Source organism: Triticum dicoccoides, chromosome 5A (assembly GCF_002162155.2).
Source record: "Triticum dicoccoides isolate Atlit2015 ecotype Zavitan chromosome 5A, WEW_v2.0, whole genome shotgun sequence".
In the NCBI taxonomy this organism is placed as follows: domain Eukaryota; kingdom Viridiplantae; phylum Streptophyta; class Magnoliopsida; order Poales; family Poaceae; genus Triticum; species Triticum dicoccoides.
The window spans coordinates 34,271,477-34,279,519 of NC_041388.1; the positions used below are offsets into that span (position 1 = coordinate 34,271,477).

Below are 8,043 nucleotides of genomic sequence, written 5' to 3' on the forward strand. Positions count from 1 at the left end.
CTATCTCGTGAAGTCACGAGCGTAAACCTTACATAGTTCTAGCAAAGCGCAAAGACGATGGTGAAAACCTTTGTTCTTGTCCGACCGATGTTGTTCAAAGAAAACCTGGACAATGACGGGCAGGTTATATCCCTTTCTTCTGATCGATTAAGGAATCGCTGATAATGACACCACGTCTGTAGCATCTACTGCTATTGCAAGGCCCGAAGCACGTGGGAGAATGTTCGTTTTTTCTAGATCGGTTTAGCAAAAGCAAGCAAGCATGTGATGTGGCGGGGAAGCCTAAAAGAAGCCTTTGGGAGGCAGTGTGGTGACGCCTGTTTGGCGTGTGGGAATTCACTAATCTAATATATATTGGTAACTGCCCGTGGGTCCACACACTACTCCTTATGTTCAGCTAAAAAGCCTTCCGGGTCGAATTTATTAAGAAATAATAAAAGATTAGAATGCCAATGTGTTAGAATGTCAACGGGAGCTTTCACAAAGCCAAGTCACAAATACAATGAAGAAGTGCTACTGCCAACAGACCCAACCACAAATCCCGATTCAGAAGATTCTGAGAAAGGCGAGTTAGTTATCACATGAGAGCCATAAGAGCTCTCCAGGAGAGTGATCGCCCGGTTCGACTGATCCAATTTATAGTCGCATTCAAGGCTCCACACGGGTGGTAAATTCCAAATAATATTTGAATATCTCGAAGAGAACCCCAATAGAACCATTTAGATACTTCGAATAGAACCAATAGAACCATAATGGTGAGCGTCGACGCCAGGTCAATTTATAGTTCTAGTCTACTGGCCCTAATTCACAGTCGCATTTATTACACTTTTACAAGACGAAAGCGATAGTGGTTAGAACGCGCTAGACTGGCTGATGCTATAGATTTGCTCCATCCAGAGTCACCCAAAAGGACCTTACCTATTGAATGATCGGTTTTATCCTCGAAGTCTTTCTAGCCCGCCCGTGCCAAACTAGTCTTCTTTCAAAGATGTGGATCCAACAGAAGAGTAGATCCAATTAACAATTCACCGCAAATAAGGGTTTTAGGAGAGTCATTATCTCCCTATAGGCACACCGGTGGAAGAAACTCCTAAAGCAGGGAAGCATGATCTTGTTGCTTCTTCTGTTCTTGTGGATCCACGCCTGTGGTTAGCGAGGCTACAGAACACAATAAAATAGCATTGATAACCAGAGAGATCCGCGGGCCTATTACCAGTTTTGGCATGTTAGTAGTTTTGGTTATAATGTTAGCCATTTTAGGCCTATTAAATTCAATGAACATGTTTTGCATGGAGTCGATAAAAACAGTGATATGATTGCTGCATAATAATAATGAGTCAGTACGAAAGAGTACGAGGATAGCCCAAGCCTTCCAGAAGTTCCTCGCTAAACAGTGTCTCATGTATGCTTCATTTTATACGTTTTTATAAATGAAAAGGCCACGTTAGACCATCTGATGCTAGCTCCTCAAATCATTGGCCAGAGAGGGAAATGGATACAGCAAGTCTCCCCTCATCTACCAGAACGTGTTTGGAGTTATCTTCACTCCCACGCATGGCTAGACAACCGAAAAACAGCCTAGCAAAGATGACTTCTCTTTGGCAACGCAAGGACAAGTAGCTCTGATTACGAAACACAACACAAGTTGGCATAACCCAAGTCAATATGATAACTCGATCATCCAGGTCTTGCCTGTGTCAGCTTCTTTCTTTGGATCAATGAAGACTTCGGCACCCTTGATCTGATCGATATGAATGAAAGATACATCCATCTTTTCTTCTCCTTCGAAGGTTAGGTATCCGCTCATTAGTTCAGCGCCGCATAAATACTGACTTTAAAAGGGGAGACTCCCGCCTGTGCTTAAGTTGTTTCAAGCTTGTAAAGACTCGCGATCGGAAGATTGACCTGGTTTTCTTTCAGCTGAAACTCTACCTAATGGTTCAGATTCACCGGGTCCATGGGTCCATGGCCGCTTAGCTTAGACAACCTTGTTAGAGACATGAATGCGGGGTTCGGTTTCCAATTGATTTGTATTCACCGGGACCTCCCCTTATTGGATTTTCTCCACTTTTCTAGTTGCTGTGGAAAGAATGTTGAGCAAATGAGTTTAAGGGGTGGTTTTCTATTTACTTTTTTTCAGCCTACGTCGTCTCTCTTCCAGAACCTCACAATCATCAGTGTCTAAAGTGTCATGATGAATATTGGTTTCACATTTTATTGCTTACGTGAGGAAATAACAATTTGGAATTCGAATTTGTATTTGAGTTATGATGAGGAGTGAGGTAGATTCGCATTGTTGAAGAAAGCGAGGAAAAAGGATGCTGCTATGGCTTGCTTGTGGCTCTTTCTTCTATTGGCTAGTCTTAGGCATGATAGTTTCAATTTCTTTTGGAAAGCAAGTGCGGCTCAGTCATAAGTGTTAGTAATAGCATGAAGTAAGTTGTCGGTAGCCGGCATTAGGTAAAAGGAAAATCTTCTCAAAAGCATCCAGAAATATCATAGAATGGTGATCGAGATCACCTTCACGGGAATCATCCTTTGCAAATTGGGGGAAGGGAACCAATCAAGTCACCAAGAAGTTCCCGAAACTTGGTTTAGTATTAAGGTTCTTCTCTTCCAGCGTTTAGTATTCAAGTTCTTCTCTTCCAGCCCCCCGGCCCCTCTTTGATAAGGAAAGTTTGCATTTCTCAAATACAAAATGACAAATATGGTTCGATGGCTCTTCTCCACTAGCAGGTTTACTGCTTTCTATTTGCACTTTTGTATTAAGTTTCCTTATATATACGATTTTACATTATTTTCTATTTGTCTATTTTTATTTATTTTTCGTTTTATTTCTATTATTCTTCTCCCAATTTTTAATCTTTTCGGAGCCTCCTTCCTTATTACTCTTCCTCTAGAGATTCAGAATCCCCAAGCTCTAGCTCATTTAGCAGGGCTAAACTTTTATCTGAGCCTTTACGAGCAGGATCCTGGATGGGTTACATTCATTCAGAACGAGCTTAATCACAATACCCCTCTGGAGGACATACCTGGACGGCTTAAGCTCTTCCTAATGGAAGAAAAGTTGTCTAGTATGCGATAAGATGTCATTGAGGAATTTGTGGCGCTTTATCAAAGAATAGGGCCTTATCTACCGATTGAGCCCTACTTGGTCGATGAAGCGCTTCGTTCCTATCTGGACCATATTCACGCAACTGATTCTTTCACTGTTCTCCAAGCGTCTTATCAAGATCTGCGGGAGAATGAGGGAGGATCTGTTTTCTTTAGAGATGCTGTTTCCCACAACCGGGATCTCCTTGAGGCGGAAAGCTCCGCAAGGAGGTGCCTGGAAGTGGAACAGAGGATCCGATGGGAAGAAATCCCCAAGAGCAAGGCAAGTCTCGAAAGAGCTGAGCACGAGCATGCTCTCAACTTGTTTAAGTCGGAGGATCTGAGAAGGGAATTAGAAAAAAAAGAGCGGGGTAGCTCAGTAATTCTGATTCTTTTCTCTTCCAGCCCCCGGGCGGGCCCCTCTTTCTTTTCTCTTCCAGCGCCCCGGCCCCTCTTTGATAAGGAAAGTTTGCATTTCTCAAATACAAAATGACAAATATGGTTCGATGGCTCTTCCCTACTAACCACAAGGATATTGGGACTCTCTATTTCATCTTCGATGCCATTGCAGGAGTGATGGGCACATGCCTCTCCGTACTGATTCGTATGGAATTAGCCCGACCCGGCGATCAAATTCTTGGTGGGAATCATCAACTTTATAATGTTTTAATAACGGCTCATGCTTTTTTAATGATCTTTTTATGGTTATGCCGGCGATGATAGGTGGATTTGGTAATTGGTTTGTTCTGATTCTGATAGATGCACCTAACATGGCATTTCCACGATTAAATAATATATCATTCTGGTTGTTTCCACCAAGTCTCTTGCTCCTATTAAGCTCAGCCTTAGTAGAAGTGGGCAGCAGCACTGGGTGGACAGTCTATCCGCCCTTAAGTGGTATTACCAGCCATTCTGGAGGAGCAGTTGATTTAGCAATTTTTAGTCTTCATCTATCAGGTATTTCATCAATTTTAGGTTCTATCAATTTTATAACAACTATCTTCAACATGCGTGGACCTGGAATGACTATGCATAGATTACCACTTTTTGTGTGGTCCGTTCTAGTGACAGCATTCCTACTTTTATTATCACTTCTGGTACTGGTGGGGGCAATTACAATGTTATTAACCGATCGAAACTTTAATACAACCTTTTTTGATCCTGCAGGAGGGGGAGACCCAATATTATACCGGCATCTCTTTTGGTTCTTCGGTCATCTAGAGGTGTATATTCTCATTCTGCCTAGATTTGGTATTATTAGTCATATCGTATCAACCTTTTCAAGAAAACCGGTCTTCGGATATCTAGTCATGGTTTATGCCATGATAAGTATAGGTGTTCTTGGATTTCTAGTTTGGGCTCATCATATGTTTTCTGTGGGCTTAGACGTTGATACGCGTGCCTACTTCACCGCAGCTACCATGATCATGGTTGTGCCCACAGGAATCAAAATCTTTAGTTGGATCGCTACCATGTGGGGAGGTTCGATACAATACAAAACACCCATGTTATTTGCTGTATGGTTCATCTTTTTGTTCACCATAGGAGGGTTCACTGGAATAGTTCTAGCAAACTCCGGGCTAGACATTGCTCTACATGATACTTATTATGTGGTTGCACATTTCCATTATGTACTTTCTATGGGAGCCGTTTTTGCTTTATTTGCTGGATTTTACTATTGGGTGGGTAAAATCTTTGGTCAGACATATCCTGAAACTTTAGGCCAAATCCATTTTTGGATCACTTTTTTGGGGTTAATCTGACCTTCTTTCCCATGCATTTCTTAGGGCTTTCGGGTATGCCACGTCGCATTCCAGATTATCCAGATGCTTACGCCGGATGGAATGCTCTGAGCAGTTTCAGTTCTTATATATCCATAGTTGGGATTCGTTGTTTCTTCATAGTTGTCGCAATCACTTCAAGCAGTGGAAAGAACCAAAAAAGTGCGAAAAGTCCTTGGGTTGTTGAATAGAATCCAACCACACTAGAATGGTTGGTACAAAGCCCTTCGGCCTTTCATACTTTTGGAGAACTTCGAGCGGTAAAAGAGACAAAAAGCTAGGTGCATATACGTCCTAACTATTGCCTCTTTCTAGCTCCGTATTGACAACTCGAATTGGATTTTGTGTCGGCTGGCCGGCAGGACCGCCAGCCCGCAGATGTAGGGAGGTCTCCTCTTGAACTGCGAAATTAAAGTCGCGATCTGATAGGTATCTATCCGGACGAAAATCCAGAAAGCGTTGGTTCAATCCCGGATCGTAACACGCGAGGTATGCTCGCTAGAAGAAAAAAGGAAAGGGCAAGATGTAATATGCGTTTATGTAGCTATCGGTCAAAGAGCATCCTCCGTGGCTCCCCATGCCAACATCTCAGCTGGTCGCTCCAGCTGCAAGCTTGGAAGGAGATCCTCCGCGGTATGTATGTTTTTTCACACATAAACTTACTTACTTTGTTATGCTTTTCCACTTTTTACTCTTTTTAACACATTTTTATTAACATGCCATATGTTTCATCTTATGTTCTAGACGGAACAGAATGCAAAATAAGGTATGCCATCTTGCAGACATATCTCGAATGTCTAATTATTTTTGATCGATGTATAATGTGGACATACATGTATTAAACCACTACTCTAACTGCTATAATAAGGTCTTTACTGCCTGTTGTGACCACATCCGCGCAACCAATCGGTGAAGCCGCTGGCACGATCGCAGAAAACTATGCTTGACGAGCGTCATTTTGACTTATTTATTAGCTAGATTATTCATTTGTTTTTAGTTTATGTTGTGATGGAACGCTAAATTATCTATCCTTGAGTGTGATTGACATGTACTGACATTATGTTTGTTTCATACCTCCTATATCTTTGCCTCGTACATTTATAATATTTACTGCAAATTGAAATCTGCGTTACCTACTTGCTTGCGATGACAACAAGCAAAGATTTGGTTGTATAGTAAATTGTTCATATACTTATTTATAATCAACACTTTTCTGCAAGCATTAACTTTATGCAAATAACTGAACGTCAAATGGAACATTTATTGGCCATAGAGAAACACGTGGGCTCAGTTGGTGAGGACTCAAGAGGCCAAGGATGAAAGGTAGCCATGTTGACAACGTGATCGGGAGAGGCGCGAGGCTTGCGAGTATTATCCCGTGTGGGAGTAATCGTAGGATGAGTGGATTGAGTTGATGAAATGGGGGCTGATGCTGTCGGATCAGTGGAAGTAGAAGGTGCTAGAGTTAGTGGATCAGGACCAGGGGTCAAGGGCTGCTATACTGGGTCCGCGGGTTGAGCAGGTAGGCTGGAACCTTAGGAGGTATAGGTAGGCTTACTGAATTGGTAAATGATCGGGCAATTCGTTAAACGATATCTGTATTATGAGTACCTCTTCTAAACCATACCGCTCTTCTGGTAAACAGTCTGAATCAGTAAAAAATGAGTTCCTTCTTCAAATCCATCGGTCACATCCGCCCTGCTGTCTCAATCGGTCGAACTGTATTGGTCAACTACAAGAAATTGGCTTGGTAAAGGGTCAACGGTCCTGTTCAAGCATTGGCGCATAACGGGAGGCTACCTCAGTAGATTAGTTCTTTAGTTTAGGAGTGAATGCTTTGCTTTCTTTTCTTTGATCTACTCGTTCATGAATTCCATCAAAATAGTAAATAGAAAGAATTTCAAATCACCAATCATACATAATATGCAATTCTTGTGAACGAAAGAGATATCCGATTTGAGAGTCAGGACCTTAAAGTTGATTATGGTGAATCCGGTGATAAGACTCGCAAAGCTTCTTTGCTCTAGGTAGAGGCGGCTGTGCTTTTCATTTTCTTTGATCTTTCCGCGAGGTCCTCCGCTTTCCTCGAGGGAATACGATGAGCACTCATCTCCAGCATTCAGGTGGTCCTATCATCTCTATTTCCTCCCGACATTTCCTTCTCTAGTCAGGGAAGCCATAATCAGTCAGTCAGAAGTATATCTATAGGGAGTTTCTAATAAGAGAACTGGATGTGCGAAACTTGTGTCAAGAGGGGTGTAGAAAGGAGAAAAAGCATAGTTCAAACTAGCCTCATCACAAAAAAATCCCATGATCAAATGTCTTCTTTGAGGTGGCACAAAGACGAAAGTAATTAGTTCAACAAGGCCGATGATAGAAGGGCTGGGCCTAATTAATTGTTCTGGTATAGAGATGAATGAGAGGATGGAGATAGCGCATTGAATGGTTTGAGGAAGTAGTTAAACAATGATAAAATTTTGCACAGATAATGCGGGATGATAGTTCGATATGTTCCTAAAAATATGCTAATTTGAAAGGTAGGAATTTTTATGGTGACCTATGAAATATGAACTCGGAAATGCCAACCTAGAGAGGAGTAGGCGATCTCACTTCGTAATGCGAAAGTGCCCGTCTGGTCGAAGTAAGAAATAGCATTAGATACTGGTCAAACAGCAGACCCGAGCATATGGAGGACAAGTGGAAAGTGGATTCCAGGTTTGAGAGGTTCCTCCATCTGCCTCGGCTCCAAGGCGGCTACCAAGCTCGTAAGAAAGCGGTCTGTTAATGATACTTAATGAAAAAGAGATCGGCTCTTGGATGATATATTTGGTTATAATAACACATTCCTTAGGTTAGAAACCGATTCAATCGACTACTTACTGAAATGAAATAAGAACCCTCTTTGGGAGAAGTTCTCATTGTGATTAGAATGACCAGCACGAAAGCAGTGATCTTCTAGGTCTGGCTCATAAATAGGCCTTGGCTCCGCGGCAAGTCCTTCTTAAGCATGTGATGGAGCTCAAAAACGGTGTTAGGCCATGAGGTCAACTGATGACCATTCGGTATATCGATAGGACAGTCACTACCGAAACCCCTTTCTATGTCCTTACGAAGATGGAATACGATCTTAAACTTAGACGAGTTGGTAACCGAAGGAAAAAACCAGGGA

At 42.1% G+C, this 8,043-nt stretch overlaps 1 pseudogene; it reads left to right on the forward strand.

The window, feature by feature from the left end:
* The first annotated feature begins 2,698 nt into the window (after positions 1 to 2,698).
* Positions 2,699 to 3,586, forward strand: LOC119299107 (annotated as a pseudogene).
* The last annotated feature ends 4,457 nt before the right edge of the window (positions 3,587 to 8,043 follow it).